Source organism: Clupea harengus, chromosome 6 (assembly GCF_900700415.2).
Source record: "Clupea harengus chromosome 6, Ch_v2.0.2, whole genome shotgun sequence".
In the NCBI taxonomy this organism is placed as follows: Eukaryota; Metazoa; Chordata; class Actinopteri; order Clupeiformes; family Clupeidae; genus Clupea; species Clupea harengus.
In genome coordinates, this window is record NC_045157.1 from 23,640,194 (window position 1) to 23,654,510 (window position 14,317).

The following is a 14,317-nucleotide window of genomic DNA, read 5'->3' on the forward strand; positions in this document are numbered from 1 at the left end:
GGTGTGAGTTAGCGAATGTCCTACGGATTGTCCGGTGCATTATCAAGACACAGCGCAGACACTTTATGTCCAGTGTCTGCCAAAGCGCACTTTAGTGTGGGCTCTGTGTGTGAATGGAGCCGCTCCCGGTGTAAATCTGTTTTAGTACTGCACAGGCTCTTATGTTGTGACAAGTCTACTTAGGTTTGCAGGGATAGTATCGTTGACAAATGCAGCTAGCTCTTTGTGTGTGTGTGTGTGTGTGTGTGTGTGTGTGTGCGTGTGTGCGTGTGTGCGTGTGTGCGTGTGTGCGTGTGTGCGTGTGTGCGTGTGCGTGCGTGCGTGCGTGCGTGTGTGTGTGTGCGCGTGCGTGTGTGTGTGTGTGTGCGCGTACGTGTGTGCCTGCACGTGTGTGTTTGTGTGTATGCAGAGGAGCCGCCCAGCTCCCTGCCCTTTTTATGTCTTCCCACTGAGATTCATCAGTGAAGGGGAATTAAAACATTCATAATCTGGAGAGATGAGTGGGAACAGCACTAGGAGTTTGTAAGCAATGGACCACATGAGTAATCCCCCATCCTTCTCTGTAAACACGGTTGACCAGAGGGCCTTCACATGTCAAGAAGAAGCGGCCATGTCCAGGATGAGTTGTACTTCCAATGTAATCCAGAGGAAGCAGTTTGATTTCACTGACAGACTTTATTTTTAGTTTGTTTTAGATCTGGGATGTCAAACAGAATATTGAACCATTGATGTATTCTCGTGGTTGTTCCCCCAAAGAGTTCGTTTATTTCCTTTTGATAAATACTGAAAGTGTATGCTGTCTAGTGTTACTTTTTAAGTCTTATTAGTCTTAGTCCTGTGGCAAATGTCCTTGTTAGTTTTTATCATATTTTAGTCAACCGTATCCTGCTTTTTTTAGTCAAGTAGATAAAACACCTTGAAGTCCATGTCTCTCAACATTTCCAATAGGAAAATATCAAGCCATTTATAATGTGATTTTGGCAACACAAAACTGACTTTCTGATTCTAAAATTGAGAGTCTATGAATCCGTAAATCTTAAAAAATGGTGTCCCATGGATGCTCACTTCTGACATCATTTATACCCAAAGTTAATTAGGCACCACATAACATATGACAACAGACACTAAAAAAATAGTGTGTCATCTATGCAGATTGGTGGATGTTGAAAACTAGTCGTGGCCAATTGGGAACGTGCATAGTTGGCTTGCTGCGGCACAAGTTTATATCTGTGTTTTGCAGGGAGAGTAACATTTTCACGCATTCAAAATCAAGCCTTTTATATATTACACAGACCACAACAATAATACTATTAATAGGGGCTAATGTAAGATGTTGTTTAACTAAATGTTAAAATTAACTTCTTCATTCGCCATCATAATCATGCCACCTACCTATATATTACACAACATGACCCCATTTAATGATGTTTTTGTACTGTTTCCCATATAGCCTACAAGGCTAATAGTATGGGCCAAAAGCATTATCCTTGACACAAATCTCAGCAGCCAGTCTCCTTACACTAAACTCATGCTTGAGTCGGGAGCATCAACCAAATCCACATTGACAACACACTATTTCTAGTGCCTATTATCATATAAATGGTAATAAAATGGTGCCGTATAAATGGTGCCGGAAGTGAGCACCCATGGGACAACATTTTTAAATATGGCGGCAGTCAATTTTGGTATTTCCTGGACTGAAGTAGCTAGCATAGCATCGGCCATTGAAATGAATGAGGGTGGTACTTCCTCACCCTCTTCGGATAATACCTCCAGGGTCATTATGACATGCTCAGCACAACAAGGTAAACACAGGGTCAGTCTAAGTCACTCAATGACAAGAGACAGCCCCTTTCATAGCACACGTTTTTGTTAGTTTTCGTTTATAACATTAACACAAATGCAGTGATGCCTGGTCTTGTTTACACTGAGAAGCACAAGTGTTTGTTATTGTGTGCTCTTCTGCTTGGTATAGTCGCCTATAGCATAAGCTGTTGCAGACTCTCATTTTATCAGTGTAATGATGGATCCTGTAGACTTTGCTATTCTTGGGGAAGCCTATGAGAAGAGTAAATCATGAAATTAAACTTCGCAGACTGTGCCTTAGTTATTTATTATCGTTACCCTCCTGTATGAGGCAAGAGTTTGGATAACCGCACAATTTAATTAGAAGGCCAAATTGATTGAGCACGTCTTAATATTTGTAAAGGTCAGCTATCTGGTGGGAAATAAAAAACAGGTTTATTTTGGCAATCCAGTCAGGGACAGCTCCCTCTCTCTTTCTCTCACTCTCTCTTTTGCTCTCTCTCTCTCTCTTCCCTTTTTTCATTAGTCCTTGGACACGGTTTCATTTTGTTACATATTAATCCAACTTACTCCACTCCCTTTACAGTCCTATTTTGCATTGAGGACAGAAACATGTCTACACCAAGTTATAATCAGGGCTTGAAGTTATAATCAGGGCCTGTCATGTTTGTGGACTAGCTTAGCTTCAGAGAGACATTTACCTCACATAAATCCCCCTTGGTGTGCCGTGACGGGGCCTGATGGGTAGGAGGGGCTGAGCTACAGGAAGTCTGTGACCTGTGAGGAATGTCTGGCTTCCTGCATGGCCAGCGGTGGTAGGGTGGGAGGGGGTTATGCTGCATCCTTGTGTCTATGGAGCTTTGATGTAGCACTCTGGTGGATGCCAGGAGTCTCCAGGAGTTGGGAAGGTGGGTGGGTGACGGGAAGGTGGGGGGGGGGGGGGGGGGTTCGGGTGCGGTGCAGTGGACCAGGGGAGGGCTGTATCGGAATGCGGCTGAGCTCGCTGACAAATGGATCAAAGTGCGCATTTAACACTGTCCTCACGCTCAGTCATCCCATCTCTCTCTCTCGCTCTCTCGCTCTCTCTCTCTCATCCCCCCCTCCCCCAACTCACACACACACAAAAATACGCTCACTCCCACTCGCTGCACTCTGTTCTTCTCTGCATGAGTCCAGTAAACAGGAGAGTGTCATTCTCCTCACGTTCTGCAGGGCTGACGGTGACTGCATCTCATCTTCCAGCTCTGTCCTCCCACTCTCTCTTTCTCTGCTCTGCTCTGCTTTCCTGGAAAACGTACTTGCCACAGGGGGAATCTCCACTGTGGTGGGGACATGGGCTGGGCTGGGTTGGGTGGATCCTCTAGAACTATGATCAATTTCAGCCCACACTGTTTCCTTGCTCTGCACAGCTGCATAGTCCCCCCTAACTGTAAATAAGTGAGGTCCTCCTTCTTTGTCATGTCGAGTAATTGCGCCATTGACGGGACCTGTATTTGATGAGAGCACATTTTCTTTGCTCGAATAGTTTACGATGGTTTTATGCCTCCCAGCTAGCCTAATGAATCTATTTCCCAGTTTGTGCTGTGGTGGCGACCTTGGTCCTTACCAGTATTGGCTGAAGAAATAGCCTCTTGAAGACTTTTTGTGAGGGCACACACATACACACACACACACACACACACACACACACACACACACACACACACACACACACACACACACACACACACACACTCTCTCTCTCGCACAAGCACACACACACACACACACACACACACACACACACACACTCTCTCTCGCACAAGCACACACTCACACACACACACACACACACACACACACTCTCTCGCACAAGCACACACACACACACACACACTCACACTCACACACAGTGGTCTTTAGTTACTATCCTTTTCTAACCAGTTAAACAGTCAGATGGTGAGAGTATTAGGGTCAGCATTTTGTATGCACATGTTTAATGTGAACGTGTTTTTATGAGCATTTGCATTATGTAGCAGGTCTCTGTGAATGTAAATGGGGATGTACTTAGTTGGTACATATTTTATGTATACGGTGGTGCTTGAAAGTTTGTGAACCCTTTAGAATTTATAATACTTCTGTGTAAATATGACCTAAAACATCATCAGATTTTCACACAAATCCTAAAAATAGATAAAGAGAACCCAACTGAACACATGAGACATGAGACACCCTGTTTTATTTAAAGAACAGGGATCTCTCAAAGTCTGATCTTCATAACACATGTTTGTGGAAGTGTATAGAGGCACAAAGGCGATTTCTGAGGACCTTAGAAAAAGAGTTGTTGATGCTTATCAGGCTGGAAAAGGTTACGAAACCATTTCTAAAGAGTTTGGAGTCCACCAATCCACAGGCAGACAGTTGTGTAATAATGGAGGAAATTCAAGACCATTGTTACCCTCTCCAGAAGTGTGTCAACCAACAAAGAAACATAGAAAAACCTGAAGGGTTCAAAAACTTTCAAGAACCGCTTTTTGAGTGTGTGTATGTGTGTTACGACGCTGAAGAGTGTTGGAAGCAAGCCCTGCTCCGTCCATTGTTTTAACAAACGACACAAAACCTAGCTACTAAAACCTAACACACTGTCCTCGCGTGCTTTAATAACGTGGATGAGCTTGGATGAGAGTGTGTTTGTGTGTGTCAGCTTGGCAGGATCCTCAGAGAGCGGCCCCATAATTGTCGGCGTGCTCGCACCCCCTTTCCTGGTGGCTCTCTGCTACACAGCCAGCCCAAGCGCTGGATTCTTATTAGATCTGATTATGAAATCCACTCAGATTTGATTTGGTTGGTGCTGGTTCCAAAACAAGACAATGCTCCACAAAATGCCACTGCTGGGACTAGATGCGTTGACTCACAGAGTGACAGTGGGAGGGGGGGCTCCATAGGCCTCTGCTCCCACAGAGGACCTAATCCAATAAGCCATGAATGCCAGGACAGGTGTTCTTTTACCCAATTAGCCACAGGTAGTGACATCCCTGAAGCTCCGGCTGTCAGTCAGTGCTTTCCCTACCATGTGACCTAGACCATCCTAACAGTGTTCACCAGGGTATTGGTGTTTGATCATGTTTGTGTGTTCGTTTTAGCATGCATGTTTTATGTATGAGCAGGGATGGGCTTTAAGAAGTGAGCGTTGCGTGTTTTTTATTATTCATATTTAGAGGTTGGCTTATGTTTATACATTCACTATGCATATGTAGATGTGTGTCCACATACTGTACATGACCATGTTGTTTATTCGATTTTGAGTTGTATAGATTTTTGTATGCATGCAGTTTCAGTTTGTTAGTATGTGTGTTTGTGTGTCTGAATATGTGTGTATGTGTGCATATGTGTTTGTGTGTGTGTGTATGTATTTGTATCCTCACCATGGCCCCTGCACTTACATGTTCATATGCATATGTAGCCGAGTGTTTTTGAGCTTTGGGTAGCGCTCTGTTGCCGCTGTCATAAGCCTGCCTGATTGCTTCATCTGGCCGGGCTGCAGTGAGATCCCAGTGAGGCCGCAGCTCTGGAAGCTCCGGACTCCCCCTGCAGTGCTGGAGCTGGATTAGAGGGGCTATCCGGGGAGCGCTCGCCTCGACCCGCCCAGACTGCTGTCTGCTTGAGGAACTGATCCACTCTGGATCCGAAGCTCATGCAAGATTCACGCTAGCTTGATCCGGGACTTGAATCTGATTTACAGCCACCACCATGTCAGTGTTGGAGAGCTAGAGAACTGTGTGTTCTTCTGGGAAAGACATTAACATTAGTCCTCATTCCCTCTGTCTCACACACCCAAACTTGCCCCAGTCCCCACCTCTGCGTAGGAAAACACCACGCTGAGAGTGACGTCACAAGCCTTGTTTGATTTTCTTGGGTATTGTGTTTCTCTCATTATTCCTTGATGTTTTGCTATAGATAATACAGAGCCTAAGACAGACGCTAGCTCACCACGATTAAACACAGCCAATTTGATTTGGCCGTTCGACACATGAACAGGTCTGTGAATATTTTCTCCCTTTTCCATTCTGTCCTGTCAGCACTCACAGAGGTAAACATTTCCCCCTGACCAATGTAATAAATCCCTATACAGCTTGTTTCCTGCTGACATCACCTTCCTTTCCCAGTGTGTACGCAGGAGATTTCCAGTGAAATTGAGCTTTTAATTTCTCCCCACGTACTCAGTGATGTTTGCTCACCCACCTCTCTATTGATTCTTGATTGCAATTTGCCTCTGTGGTTGAATTTGTGAAATACCTTCCACCAATACTGATTAATATTTGATGTCCTGATAAAATTCCTATATTGACGTGTTGGTGTTAATGTTCCCAGATTTGGCTGCATCAGAAGCACAACTCCCTCAGGTGTAAATTCATTTTAGTTTGATTTTTTACTTCAGCCTTCACTTTGGTTATGGCATTTATAGTTTCATGAAATGAGGGAGAAAGTTGCAGAGGGGAAAGTGTAGCATCTAAGGCTGGTCCCCACCCACCCTCTCGAACAGTCTTCCTAACGATGCAGCAGTACCATCTGAACCAGACACAAGGCTGACAATATTAACCATTGGTAATTTTATTTATTTGCTACTTCAACATGTCTGGACGTTGTTTTGCTCATTGTGTTAGATCAGCATGTCCGGATTAAAACATCTCTGTTTTGTCTGGCATAATCAATATTCATGTTTGTCATATCCCGTGGGATATGACAATCTCATTTGTCCGGCTGTGCTAATAGACATCCTGGTGGTTTGTTTGAGACCCCGCGGCTCTGGGTGCTCCTTATTATCTCAGCCAAATGGACAGCAGGTCGAGAGAGAAAGAGAGAGTGAGCTTCTCGACGGTTAGCTATGCAAGATCACCGCACATTGCTTCTTTCAATTACTCTCAGCAAACCGCCCAGCAATCAAGATTGAGTGTCTCATTCTGGGCCGGAGAATTGGATTCTGGGAGACGGAATGAGCTGCCTTGTCTCTGGCTGGTGGTGCAGAGTGGTGTGTCGGCATGACTACAGCCTGAAGAGCCAAGGATGCCGTGTCTGTCCCCGTTTCACTTTTCACTTTATGTCAGTGTTCTGTTCTTTTATTCATTTTTTTCATCTACTGGCTCAAGGTGGAGAATGGCAGTCTCAGCGAGAGCCATCTTTCCACCTTCAGACTAGGTGAGAGACATTAGAAAAAAAAGAGATGAGATGGTCTATATTTTCTGATGTGGGGGGTACAGGGCGCTTGAGAGGTTGAGGGTGAACTGGAGTGTGATTCCGCTCACCTCTGTGAGAGTGTCATCACCCTCTCTATTTAAAGCCTAATCCTCAGCGACTGGACAATAACTGCTTCCCAGCATGCTCCTTGGCCCGTGCCCCGCTCCTGCTCCCACTCCCCAGCCCAGCCCAGCCCAGCCCAGGGCCCGGACACAGCTCTTTGATGTCTCCTATCTGAAGCACGTGGAGCTCGGTCCGCGGAAAAGTCTTTGGCCGTGCATGAGTCGGGGGGATATCTACCGGTGTTCAAGGGATGTCGGCCCCCATAAGCCGCTGGCTTTCAGGGCAGTGGGCCATAGCTGTGCAGCCTTTAGAAGGTTCTGGAATTATTTAATTTTTTTCTCTCTCTTTTTTTTTATTCGGTTGGATGCTTTGTTGTAAATACACATGGGCCTAGTTTCAGGCTACCACAGATGTTCCCTGTCATAGAGTGCATGAAGTACACGTGGCTGCTGTATGTTGCATATGGGTTACAGTAGGTTCAGTCCTACATAAAGTGTTTAAACAGATTTGTCCTTAATATGTTGATAATCCCATCGTTGCAGGAATGCATTTTTATTCACACCGTTAGTTAGGTCCCGAGCATGCTAAGAGGATTTAGATTTTTGTAGTCTTTGTAGATTTCTGTAGTTTTAATTGGTCCAGAAAATGTGTCGTGATGTCTTGAATGGTGCAGTCTCCAGTCACTAGTCTCTTCTCTCTCTGCAGTTCTGTTGATGTAGCATACGCATTTGTGTGTGTGTGTGTGTGTGTGTGTGTGTGTGTGTGTCTGTGTGTGTGTGTGTGTGTGTGTGTGTGTGTGTGTGTGTGTTTTCCTCCCACCCTCTTGTCAATTTCTGCTCTTCACATCCTCTTATCAAAGCAGCCCATGCCTTAGCCTCGCTCTGACTGATTCATGTCTAGCTTGCACCTTCGTGTGTGTGTGTGTGTGTGTGTATGTTTGCCCTAACATGCTGGATATATGTCGGAAGTTGTTAAGAAATACGTGATGTTTTTGCTAATGTAGTGGCTGGCCTGCTGAATGAGCTGAAGGTGCAAAGCGATGCTGGGACAGGAGGGAAGGGGGTGGGCTGGGGATGTTAACTGCACTGAAAGGAGAACACACAAGTTACATACAATGGAAGGAAACTGAGATTATTTTCAGAGAGTGTCGGCTTTTATTTCCACAGAAGTGCTTTTGTTGTGTAGGGGGTGTGAGGGGGGGGGGAGTCGTAAACTGGGCCTGGAGTCGTGGCTGAGTCTAGTCGTTGAGGAAGGATGTTTGATCTGGCTGCTCTGCTCTGCAGGGTTGAGTTGAGTCCACATGAGGGTGACCCCCCCCCCCCCCCCACCCTGATGGCTGCCGATCACATCGACCGACTGGGGCAGGCTGAGCGTGAGGACACAGCCTGAACTTTCCCTGCATTCATTACTTCCTCCTAATTTTGCAGAATTCTGCATCGATCCTCCCTGCCCTTCCCCAATCCTCCACGCCCCATTGTTTTAGATAACTTTAACTTTCCTCAGTCACAGCAAATTGTTGTCTCTATTGATCCCCAAGATAAGTGCCTTTGAAAGTCACGTCTTCACACTGGTCGCAGGGGCCATAAAGCAGCAGTTTCTGTGAGGAATCGCATCAAATCTCCCTTTATAAATATTTAACAGTCAGCTAATTTTGTGCCAATGAAGTATTAGAAGTGCTGATGCCACCATAGTCCAACGGCCCCTTCATTTCCCTGAGGTCTCTGTGAAGACTTGAGTCCCTGGAACTTTGTCAAGAGGGCTCTCTGCCGTGGATGGGCATTTATGTTCCTTTATGTCCCTCTCAGTAAACAGTAAAAGTTCCCAGGGAACAAGTTAATATTAATATGAGCCAGTAAAGAGGCGGAATGGGCGAGTTTCTTGCCTGCGGAACACACTCAGGCGCAGCTCGTAAAGGGGGGATGTTTGCTTTGAACTGCGGGGCTGACGACTGAGCCTCCTCAAAACTCTGTTTTCAGTTCATTTCCTCCCTGTAGATCAGGTTGTTTTCAGCTTTTGGTTATGCTGGCACCAAAAAAAAACCTAGTCTCTGTGTGTTTCAGTTAAAGCTCAAATGAGCTTTTTTCCCCAGTGGCGCAGAATGAAAGCCTTAAAGGTATGTTCTAAAGCATAGCATTTAATACTGCTGAAAAAGCGATAGAAAATTATGGTGTTTTAGATGACGAAGAAAAACACATGGTTTTGGAATAATAAATGTTAAAATGTTTACATTAAATCATCAATCTGAAGAGGATCTTTACAACTCTGTTTTTGATGGAAGATTCTCAAAGACAACAGTATGACTGCAGATATTCCATGAGGACTTAGTGTATACTCTACTCAAGGTGAACACTTTTCAACAGCACAATAACTTGGCTGCTCAATACAACATTTGTACAAGGTTTGTTCTTTTTTACAATAGCCAAGATATTCTCGGATGAGAATACTTGCTTTCTTCTGTGTTATTTTTCATTGGCTCTTCACTTGCGCAGCTGAATTGGATGCAAATGTTTTGACCATGTCCTCTGTGTTTTTAGTTGATTTTCTCCTCAGTTGCTCTGCTACCAGGTCTTTTTTTGTTGGGCCAGTGCTGTTTTTGTCTGCTTCCTGCCAAGTTTAGTGAACACAGTCTTGAGCCTCTGTTTAGCTAAAGCCTCTCCTACTATCCTGGTAGTCCAGGCCTTTCACTTCAGTCTAATTAGCTTCCAACTCTTGTGCCGGTGAGAGCTGCAGATCGTTTGTGTAAGGAAGGTACTGTATGTGTGTGGTGTTGTGATTGAAAAGTGCTGTGTAATAATATGGGGGTGGAGGGGCGGACGGGGGGTTGATGTATGCTCTTTCACGGCCCTCGATGCCAGGGGCACTGAGGTTCCAATGGGTAGAGTTCTCTGTGTGTGTCTTTGAGAGGCATGTTTGGGCCTGATGGTGCCATTTTGGTGCCAAGTGCCCTCGCATTGGAGAAGCATATGCTGAAGTCTTGGCCAGGCTCAAACCAGAGTGGCCACAAAGTAGTGCTGTTACCCTGGAAGGACCCTGTTCACCCTGTGTGTGTGGGTGTGTGTGCCAGGGAAACACTGTCACTCAGCACCAGATCACACCCCCATGACGAATTCCTCAGTGTTGCCACTAGGGAACGCTCCCCGTGGCTACTACGGAAAAGAGCAGACCCTGCTGGTCAACTTGCAGAGTGAACTTCATGTAGGTCATGATCAAGAGGATTGTCTGTGGCCTGAATTGTTTATTTGTTTATTTATTTATTTATTTATTTGTGTGTGTGTGTGTGTGTTTTTCACATTAGGGTCGTTTGCATTAAATCTGGTTTAGCATCTTATTGTTATATTTAGAGAGTATGAGAGAGAGAGAGAGAGAGAGCATAGAGGGCTGATAAAGTACCATAGACTTGAATAAATCCTCACTTCGAATGCTTATGTACTTAATAGGCTTAACTTGTGCTCTCCCGCTAATAAGCATTGTTGCAGTAATTCATTTTACATGGTAGACGGACTCAGCTGAACTGTTGGTTTGCTGAGCTCTTTGTATTTGCATCGTCTTGCATTCATATTTTCCTTTTCTACATGCATGAGAATGAATGAAGCTTTTCCTTTTCTGCTGCCTTTTGCACTTCACTTGATTGATGACAACACAATTTCATTTTGAAACCCATGTAGCTTAGATTGGGACTTAAGCGATATGGTTGAGGAATAACATCTTTAATACATTTCTCAGAGCAGGCGGGCAAAGGCATTTGGCAGCTGCTGTTTTAAGTTTGTTTTGATCAGGTATGGCATCTGGTGGGCAGACATTTGATTGTGTTGATTGTCAGGTACTAAAAAAGCCCTCTCTCTGCATTCTTTTTTAAAGTTTTGTCCCGAGGCCAAGAGCACACAAGTCCTTCCCTTCATGATGAAATGCTGGTCATGAATCTGAGTCAATATTTGTATTGTGTAAACAGCCCATGCTCTCCTTTTTGGCACACTTACATATTTCCTTTTCGCTCCTCCATGGTTGACTTCATGCTGACGTTGTTCTTAGCAGAAGAAAACAATCATGGCCGTAAAGACAACAATGCCAAGTGGTCCCAAGTGTGTTTGGGGTGCAGCTCAATACTCTGTTTTACAATCGTCTGTTTCCTCTGACCATATTGCTAACCGGCTGGAAACACATTCCACTATCCTCTGCTACAGTGTGTAACACAGGAGCACAGAGGGAGTGTGTGTGGAATGTGATTGGCTGTGGCAGATCCAAACATGAACATTCCGACCAATCAGGACAAGACAGTTATTTTCCTCTGACCAGGACCAGTGTCTAAGTCATTTCACACAGACAGGATATTTGCACAACAATAGCATGGTCACAAATGTGTATGCCAGGAAAATATGACAAGCAGCACAGCAATTGGTCCTCTGGCAAACTGGCATATTGGCACAGTAGAAGAAAGAATGTGTTAGTGCCGGACAGACTACGGAAGAACAGGAAAAGGAGGAGTAGTGCGAGAAAGGGAGAGACAGGTGAAAAGGAATTTATCTGGGGCAGTGGAAAAGGAGGATCTTCCTGTCTTCTCTTTCGGCTATTACTGGCCAACCCTGCCAGAACTGGGCTGTAGTTTGTTTCAAGAGGTGTGTGTGTGAGAGGAGGAAGGGAGGGAGAGAGAGAGTGAGTGAATTTAGGGGAGGGTGGAGGAGGTGGAAGAGGAGGAGGGGGTGGGGATCAGATAAGCTCTGAGGCAGTCCTACGCTGGGCGTCTGAGCGTTGGATCTGTGATCCTCCCGTCTGATACTTTCCGCTGCGAGCGAAAACTTCAGGGCCGTGCGTGCCTCCCGGGAGTGAGCGCTGGAGATCGGAGTGATCGCGCTCCCAACTCATCGCTTTACCGGGATAACAGCTGTCATGGGAGACCTTGCCCGCGCTCCGATCCAATCCGTGCCATTCCCTTGCCAATGGGATGAGTAGAAGCCCAGGAATGGAGGAGGGAGGAAGCACATAATTGAGTGTATTCAGCTCCAGGTGAGACAGCTGTGGTCCACTGTGTCGCCCCAAGGTGAGGAGAGGGGGAAGAGCTCCCCAGGGAGAGGGAGCTCTTCAGTGTGTATGTCTAGCAGAACAGTAATGTGTAGCTAGATGTGGGCTTCTGTGTTTTTGCTTCAGGCTGTTGCCTCTCAGTGAAGGGAAGTTGGACACCCATCCCAGACTGTAGGTGTCCCGGGAAGGGTCCCTGGTGGCTCGAGCCCCCTGTGGCCCCGGTGCCCACATCCTCCCCCACCCCCCCGGGCTCGGCTGCCAACAAGAGGGGGGCTTAGACAAAACATTTGATAAGGGATTAGACTGAGCCTGTTGTTTGCTGTGTAATTTAGTATGGCACGCCGGGCTGAACCTTGGACTCTTGGAAGTTCGAACGTTCCCGGCGCCGCGGGAGGGACTATGTAAATTGGCGGCGGTAACTGTGTTTTGGCCGGCGCGCTCCAGGGGAGGAATTCCACAGCTGACAAAATAGGCCGCGGTTGAAAAACGCGAAAGGAAGCGCTGGCGGCCTCTCTCCAAGGGGTCCATCAGATCAAAGCTCGCCGGAATTCTGCTCCGTTCCTCTTCGTGCTATTTAGGGAGCGCTCTCAGTGTCGATTTGAAGATGGCGATAATAAGCACTCTCCAAAATCAGTTATAGGATCTAGGAATTAATTGAGTTGCTAAGGGAAACCTTTTGATGATATCCTACATGCACTGTGTGTGTTCTGAAATTTGCATTCTAGAGATGGGAGAACCTGCCCCCTCCTAAAGCGCAGTAATTTAGGAGGGGGCACGTAGTTCATCTTGGAGTCGGTGTAAACAGTCACTCACTAAACTCGCATTTTAAAAGTGTTTAAAGAGCTGCTTGTCAGTCTTGTTGATTGTTATCAGATGTGGTGGGAACATAAATAGTGCTTGCTTAGAGCCAGTGTATGACTTAAGGGCAAAAGTTACTGAAGGCTCTGGCACTGCACAGTGTCAGATCCAAAAAGTGGCACTTAAATCTTTAAGCTTGCTGTGCTGGTTAGCTCTGAGATTTTGTTGCAGTTTTATGGCAGCGCTGTGTTCTGAAAAGAGAGAGTTACATATTTATTGGCAATATTGTATAAAAAGTTGTACCTTAAGCTGTTGTTCAATTAAAATTTGTTTGCAGTTGATTTAAGGATTTAATACCAGATAGATTATTGTCAATATGAGATTTGAGCTGACATCCCTTCCTGAAGTTGGAAATAAGCTGGTAACTCAGCACAGAGATAAGAAGTTATTTATTGGCCTGAGCTGAGAGGTGATGTCACACAGGTCGGAACTCAGTATCACTCTCTCTCTGTTTTCCTTTCGTGGAATGACTGACCAAGGAGCCTAACTACTACTAGGAAGGAATGCACCTGTCATGTGACTTGCGCTAGCTGGGATAATGGGTGTAATGTGCCGGTGTGTGTGTGTGTGACCCTTGCCATGGTTCACGTCATGTTTGCGCATTTCCTTTAAGCACGGCCTGTCACTCACACAGAGGTTTCGCACAGGAACACGAGACGGGGGAGCAGGGGCATTGAACCCCCAAAGGCATAGCTCATGAGGTCATCGTGCCCACAGCGTATTTCTGGGCACTGTTAATTAGACAGGCATCGACAGAAGAGTTTGCCCACTTAGGTGTTTTGGAGCGCTGCTCTTACTGTGGTTTTGAAACAAAGCTTTACTTGGCTCTTTTTCAAAAGATGACTTTTATCACTGAGGTTTAGAGCTTCTGTGGGACTCGGCCTCTCTGTCCGCAGGTGCATGAAAAATGTGTTGGAAAGGCAGAGTTTGGCCCGGGATGGAGATTAATTGAAGTGTGTGTTTTAGCCATCATGGCCTGAGACAAAGGGCCCACTGGAGCGGAACAAGAGTTAATTTTTCATGTCAGACTTGTGGACGGAGCGAGGTCTCTTTCTGTGCAAATCCAGCGTTGCCAAAAACAAACACTGCCACTGTGCTGGGGCTGTTTGTGCGTTGCACCCCGGTAATGCAGAGAATTCCTTGACAAGTAGTTCGGAAGTAATCCGTCATGAAACAAAGGGGCCAAAGAATGCAGATTCCCAATTAACAGACAGGGGGAGGGAACCTTTGTATGAGACTGCAGCAGCACCAGCAAATTGCACGCTGGCATTGGGAACAGAGCCTACATCTGAACTGAAGGTGTGTGTGTGAGAGAGAGATTGTTTTTGACTGAATTATTGTGTGTCTTTGAGAGAGTGAC

General features: G+C 45.8%; 1 protein-coding gene across 7 annotated transcripts in view; it reads left to right on the forward strand.

The window, feature by feature from the left end:
- The window catches only part of plekha7b (pleckstrin homology domain containing, family A member 7b), an 88,670-nt gene that overhangs the window by 25,472 nt on the left and 48,881 nt on the right, over positions 1–14,317 (forward strand). The window contains exon 1 of one of the 7 annotated variants that reach the window (XM_031569507.2): positions 11,391–12,118. The exons of 5 other annotated variants lie outside the window; for them this stretch is intronic. The gene's annotated coding sequence lies outside the window, so the exon portion shown is untranslated. Of the gene's footprint in view, positions 1–11,390; positions 12,119–14,317 lie in introns of those variants that run through there. One more of the 7 variants, XM_031569505.2, reaches the window with a different exon arrangement.